Below are 7,602 nucleotides of genomic sequence, written 5' to 3'. Positions count from 1 at the left end.
ACCAAGGGAACATAATGCCAACTATTGCTAACTGGTACTACTCCACTACTCTCACTGATTCAAACATGATGCTGTACCCAGACATGAATATTATGTTATTATCGTATGTGTTTGGATAAACAGGAAAGCTCTGCAACAGCTATTCAGATCACTGATGTCTCCTTTGTGTATGGTTAACACCTTTGCAGGCCTAACATCTTGGGTAGCAGTTCAGTCAGTGGGTACTATAATGGATGCACTATTTAAACGCAACTATAGATCTTCTCATCCAACACTGTTTCTAATGGGGGACTGTAAATCCATCTTGGAATTTTAAGGCCTTGAATAAGGTTAAGATATCACCTTACCTGGCACCCAAAAATAAAACGTGTCTGAAACAAGATCAGGTTCTTTGGCCTTGCTCACTAGATAGCTCTGTCTGTAAATGGAATTCAATTTTGTACCATATCAACTCTATTAACAATTTGTGTTGATTTTTCTTTCAAGAGTGTTTTTTTAAATTATGATTTAAGTGTAGGCCTATGTAGAGAGGTGATTACATTGCTAAATGGGAAAGCCCATGAAAATTGCTGTCACTGAGCTGAAGTTCGGTGTGAAGTTTGGAGGAGGGAAGAGAAATGTTGAAAAGGGTAAAGTAAATAAGCGTGTGTTTGCCCAGTGCTCAGCTGACTGTATTATAGCCATGTTGTGCCCTCCAGCAGTCAAGGTGCTCTGCCTCTGGCAGCTTCACTGCTGCCTGCAGCTGGTTAGTTAGCAGTGCTAGTTGTTCTGTGTCTACTTGAGTCTGTTTAGCTGAGTGTGATGTGCCAGACCTTCACAAACAAGTACAGTAGAGGTGTGCAAACATGAAAAGACCTTGGGACATCATGTTAGACTTTCTAAGACTGTGGACACACACACACACACACACACACACACTATCTATCTATCTATCTATCTGCTCACACACATATACTGTACACACTATTGACCACAGTACTGCTAATGGGTGATTGAATCGGGGCAATACTTTTTGTTAAACTTAATGAAATAAAAGGCCTACAAAGAAAGGAATAAAAATAAATAAATGCAATTAATTCAACAATAGCACAGCCATGGCACCATGGTTATTATGTAGTAATGTAGGCTTATGAGCCAAAGTCTCTGGTTGAGAGCGAGCTTAAACATTTCCCTTGATTAGAGAAGTTTTTGATTTCCTATAGGTGGCCCAAGCTGTTCAAAAGTGGTCTGTTATACTTTGTTCAAGTAAGATATTGCTTAGGCCAGTGATGTCGTGGTAAATAAAGAAACCATGACCTCAAAACGTTGATTATAATCAGGCAAACAACAACCAACATAAACAAAAATCCATTATAGGGGAGACTGGGGATCGTTGTAACATGGGGTTAGCTGTAATTCAGGAATACTCTATGGTCATGTGATCACTATCGTACATGCCCATTCGCTCCTTCAGCTCACAGGGGAAGTTTAATGTCTCTCTGTGCAAGATTGTTGATTTTACACCCAAAAAACTGATTTTGCATGTTTCTTTACCACAAATTTCTGAGTCTTTTTTTCTTGTAAATTTCTAACTTTAATCACAGAATTTTTTTGGAATATTATCCACCTCCCCCTGGCTGCGGTAAAAAAAAAAAATCACCTACAATTGCCCTAATAAGATGCCATACACCAGTAATGGGATAGGTTGCAATCCAGAACTGTCTGTATTTGGCATTGACTCACACATTCTGTGATTATTTTCTAGGTTTTTGTAGTTGACAAATGTGGGTACTTCAAATTTTAAGAAATTTATCACAAACAATAAGGTCCTCAAAGAAAAAGTGTTACAACAGTCCCTGATCTCCCCTATTTTCAGAAATCGATTTCTACTTTTTCATTGAAAGACCCTTTCTTCACAACTTACAACATTTTGTTACAATTTATGTAATGTGAGTTTAGCTAATAAAGATTAAGGTTTTGAAGCCCTGGATTTGAAATCAAATAATAAATAATACAATTAAAAAAAATCTATGCACGAATCTAGAGGAAGAAATGGAAAAACTACAAAAAAAAAAGAAAAAGAAAAAAAAAGAATAATATTGCCTAAATAAATAGCAATTAAAATTGAGCATGCTGTATGGATTAATAGTTGTGCCAATTAAGCCAACCTTGCACCCCCCCTCCTCCAAAAAAAAAAAAATAGAGAGCGGCAGAGAGAGAGAGAGAGAGAGAGAGAGAGAGAGAGATAGAGAGAGAGAGTGGGAGTTAGTATAGGCCTATAGGGTTGCTCGAACGACGACGCTCGGTTATTTCAGCTCCAGTATTTCTCCTGCTCCTTTACATTTTTTTCCCCGATGTAACACATTTTCATATGGAGTATTACGCGCCGAGCCTGGATATTATTCCTCATATTTTCGCTCCTGCACGCTCCCTCGCTCTTCCACTGCATATAGATGTATTTTGTATCCCTTGTTTCTTCCAATAACCCATGTCTGTGTGCATCCCGCCTCCCTGCGCTCTCAATAGATGGTGCAAGTCAAAATGTCCAAATCGTCTGTAGACCCTCTGTCTGCTGTGGAAACCGGCTCTCAATCACACTATTTCCAGGTAAGTCTGTACATTTTCCTCAGCATCGCCGAGCGAAGTGCCGTGGGAAAAACCGTTAATGTCTTGCTACTTGTTGTTGAAATGAAGGCGTCGCGTTGGCAGCAAGCTACTTTTTACCTCCGCCTTCACTGAAACTGCAGATTGATGCCCGTATCGGCTTGATCGGGAAAAAGCCAACGGGTAGGATAATAAAGTAGGCTCGGAATAACCAACTGATCAAATCTCGCTACACACAGATACATTTGATGTTTTTGTTTCAACTCGCTGATCAGGCCTTTATGGATTCTGCAATGATGTTTTATTATTTATTTCAATGCATTTCCTGCTACGCTCCGCATACAGGCTACAATGGGTTATACAAAGGTATGGAAACCAGTGCAGATCAGCATCATGATGGGACCGGTATGCTGGTTTTTCACTTACTGAAGGTGCAGGCCGTGACTTGGACTCACCTGTAGCCCATATAGCGGGCCTACGAGCGCTACTGCAAAAATCATGTTTTCTTAATTGGCTCTGTAGCAGCAGGCCAGAGGAAAACTATCATCTACATTACACAGACTACAATGTACAGCTAGATCTGTACTGGTCTTGAAATAATTTTAATGGTAACAAAGGTAGCTGACTGTATTTGCTGCTCTGGTGCACAGCAACTCCCCCCCCCCCCCCCCCCAATCTCGTGCTACTTTACTTTGCCCAAAATTAACACTGCCTCTTTGTTACCTGTTCAAAGATGGGTATCATCACTTTCTTATGTGTTATATTGTTTATAATGTATATAGTATTTGTAGAGGATCTATCTATCTATCTATCTATCTATCTATCACTTTCCTCCATTGCATCCATGCAGAACTCTCTCTCTCCCCTCCTCTCCCTCTCTCTCTCCCCTCCTCTCTCTCTCTCTCTCTCTCTCTCTCTCTCACTTTCTCTCCTTTCTCACCTGTGTGTCTCTCTCTCACCACAGCTGCCCAGGAAGTTGCCTAAACGGAAGAGTCGCTTCAAACGTTCAGATGGCAGCACATCCTCTGACACGACATCCAGCTTCATCAAACGGCAGGTGAGCTCTCGGGGTCTTTCCCTCTTTGCATGCACATTACACCGTGTCCTGTCACATCTCATTCACTATCTTGCAGGCTATCACACTGATTTTGAATGAGATAATGAGATAGTGGATGATTCAACTGAAACATGTGTGCTGCACTGTTTCATGTGCTTATATAAAAGCTGCAAGTTCTCTGATGCTGCTCCTTGAGCAAAACAGCCATCTCTGCCTTGTTTCGTTGGCTTTGGTGCTGCACTGTCATCTAATGTAGTTTCTATTAGGTTATGTTCTATCGGTGCTGACCACAGATTCTTCTTTTGGACTCACAGTAGTTAGGGAATGATATTGGTATTTCTGTAATTTCATCATCCTGATATACTGTGACAAAAATACATTGACATTTCAGGCTGTACATCTTCATCCACAGATCCCTCAGTTGTAATTGCTCCTTTGCCCAGTAGAGTGCAGCAATAACCTTGAAAGTGGCAGTGTGTTACATCAAAATCCCAACACAGCCCAGTTTTTTAATTAATGTTTTCAGGTCAAGCAGGCGCAAAAGGCTTGGGTGGAGATTGGTGTTATTTAAGAAAATCTCTGCAACTGAAAAAAGAGGAGGAGAGGTTTCCAGGCTAAGATGCACTGTCAGTTTCCCCTGGTGCTTTTACTGCATGGCTACTCTGGATCAGCATCCCATCCTGATCTGCTGATTTCACACATTATCATCAAGACAGATCATTATGATTGAACTTGGTATTCACCTCCATGTGTTATTCCTGGAGATGCATTTGGTTTGGTTTCTGTGTCAGTGCAAGGCGAAGCTGGTTGTAGTTTCACAGAGAAGCCAGCAGAGGGGAGAAGCTGAGTCCTGTTAGAAATCAGGTTGTGAGGAGTCAAAGAGGTTTCACCAGGCTGCAGACAGACTGTGCATGCAGAGCTCATCCAAAACCGCCAGATCCCCGAGGTTCAGCAGCCTCAGTACATCAAAGAGGGAAAGTCAGGAGTCGGGAAGGATTCAAATATCCCCTCGTCAAAAGGAGTCTGGTGTACTAATGACAGAAACTACAAGGCTCTGTCTAGAATCCTCCAGGCTTTGACGGCTTCTCCAGAATATTTCCGTCTATTTAGACTTAATTAATGAATCCACATGAGTGGGAGCTGAGATCTGAAATTTCTTTTGCAGTGGAGACCAAGCAGGCACCATGACACACATCAGGTTTTAGACACACATGCAAAACACAAATACAAATGCAAACAAATACAATTTATATACATTTAAAGACAGACATAGATATAGACATATAGACAGACAGACAGACAGACAGACAGACAGACAGGCAGGCAGACAGACAGACAGACAGACAGATAGATAGATAGATAGATAGATAGATAGATAGATAGATAGATAGATAGATAATGAAAGAAAATTGTGATCTAAAATATCCAAAGATTTGGAACAAGATACCACCTCAGTCTGTTTGCCATGTGTGGTTACAATATTGCTTCCTCTTCAGTTTCAAATCCACAGGATTGAGATCTTAGTTTACAAAAGCCTTACTAAATGTGCATGCAAAATAACTAAATAATGTTATTGTCTGCGTAAAAGTATAGATTTGCATTGTGTACATTTCACCCCAAGCTGTTTAAGAGAACTACATAAAAAAGTTTACCATCCCAAGCTCCCAATGATATGAAGACCCACCTTCTTAGTTAATTACACAGTCGTTGTTTATCACTGCATCCTGAATCATAACAGCTCTTTGTATCAGTATAGACTCTCTTTCAGTGTTTCATTAAGCAGGGACCATCTGCATGATATGCCTTTCCTCACCTCTAGTGCAAATTATTTTCTTTCTTACCAGAAAGAGCTATGTGTAGAACATCTGCGAACATGAAACTCAAACTCTCAGTAAACATATGTAGGTTACATGTGTAGCACCAGTAGCACAGAGTTCACAGTGAAGGAATGTAGAGCGGTGTATACCTGAGAGGCGAGAGAGAGAGAGAGAGAGAGAGAGAGAGAGAAGAGAGAGAGAGAGAGAGAGAGAGAGAGAGAGAGAAGAGAGAGAGAGAGAGAGAGAGAGAGAGAGAGAGAGAGAGAGAGAGAGGGGAAAAAGGGCTGAGCAGACATCTTATTCAGGAGGGGACATTAGTTATCCTGATCAGGGGCTTAATGACAATCTCCAGATTCCCTAAGAATATTGCACGGCTTAAAATATTCATGACACTCATTTTGTAGGCTTTGGGTGATGTGATGCGTCGGCTCATTGTTCATACAAGCACCTTTTAGCCGCTTTTCATGCATTGCCATCTGCCTTCTCCCTGTTTTTTTCTGTACACAGAATAAGGCATTCTCCCCACATAGTGTAATGGTACAAAGTGTTTATGCAGAATGAGTAGATTTCAAGAATAGAACAGGTACTTTCTTCTCTGTGATAGGGGTGGGTGTCTATCGAGGAGCAGCGGAGTATGACTCATTTCTGCAGTAGGATACAATAAGCTGTATGCTGCCATAAGTATGGATGTATGTGTTATATGTAGGACATGAGTGTGTGTGTGGTGTTGGGTAGAAAGAGGTGGACTGGTCAAGTGATGCACTGTAGTTTTACGCAAAGGCTGCGTGTGTTGTTGTTGTTTGTGCGCGCGTGTGTGTGTGTGTTGGGATGGGGGAGGGGGGGAGGGGTGGAGGAGGGGGGGGGGGGGGTAAGAGAAGAAGGTGTCGCCGGTGTCTGGGGACGAGGACACAGCACAGTGTGTCTGCGTACAGCATGTAGTGTAGAGAGGGAGGGACAGGCAGCAGCAGCATCACCACACTGAGTAAGTACAGATGACTCCCATGGAGTCAGCTTCTCCGACTCCCTGTCTGTCACCCTCTATTTCCTGCCCCCCACCCCCACCCCCACCCACCCTACCCTCCACCCCTCGTCCTCTCTGCTCTCTGTGTCATTTCTATCGCATCGTTTCCGCTCTTCTTTCTTTCTGTTTCTCTGTGGATTTCCTTTGTCTCTTCTTGTCCTCCCTCTTCCTCAGCGCTGCTTTTGTTTTTCTCATTTACTCACCGCTGTGCGGTTTGTTTTTTTTCCTCTCTCTCATCACTTTTGTTTTATTGCTGTCACTCCAGTTGCACTCCGCTTTCACCATTCTCCACTTTATCCCTTTTCCCTGTTTCATCTTCTCAACTAAATCACAGTTCCTCACATACAGACTTGTGATTGATCAACTTGACATATGCCTGATCTTGACTTTGTTGAGATATTAATATAGAGAGAACAATGTCTTGCACTGTGAATCTGCCAGCTGTGTGCATGTACAGCTGGCTGTACAATTAATCAAACATATATTGAACATATTGAAATTGGACTTTTGACTACTGTAATTTCCAAATTGCTAGAGCCTGCATTTGTTAGCAGTTTGTCGAGCAGTCAGAGAAATGTCATTTTAGCATTAGCATGCACCCCCTGCACATTGTTTTTTACATCATTTTAAGTACTAAAAATAAATTATGTAGAAAAAGCCACATCCAGACGTATTATATATTTATAATGATTTTTTGCATAATGTCTTTTCGATCAATACTGTATTTTGCATCTCCTCTGTGAATGAACTATCCTCCACCTCACATGAGCTTTAGGTAGTTACATTCCCTAGTGCCATCAACACCTGAATGCAACATCCCGAGAGTGTAAACAAGTCATCAGCTGCCGCGATGATGCTTGTCAGCGTGTGTGTGTGTGTGTGTACAGTGTGTGTGTACAGTGTGTGTGTGTGTGTGTGTGTGTGTAGGATGACTTGGCCCTCTTGAGGACTTGACTAGTTGGATGACACACTTTCTCCGCCCCTCCCTGTAGAGTTGGGCCATCAGCGTTGCGGTGTGAGAATAATCACAGAGGCGGAATAGAAAGGAATAGAAGCAGCGGTTAAATTTAGCCCCAGACAGAGAATAGAAGCAGCGGTTAAATTTAGCCCCAGACAGAGACATT

This window comes from Centroberyx affinis, unplaced genomic scaffold, assembly GCF_046629955.1.
Source record: "Centroberyx affinis isolate AG114_WGS23_722 - 3 ecotype Tasmania unplaced genomic scaffold, CSIRO-AGI_Caff_v1 ptg006470l_1, whole genome shotgun sequence".
NCBI classification, from domain to species: Eukaryota; Metazoa; Chordata; class Actinopteri; order Beryciformes; family Berycidae; genus Centroberyx; species Centroberyx affinis.
This window is presented reverse-complemented; position numbering follows the sequence as displayed.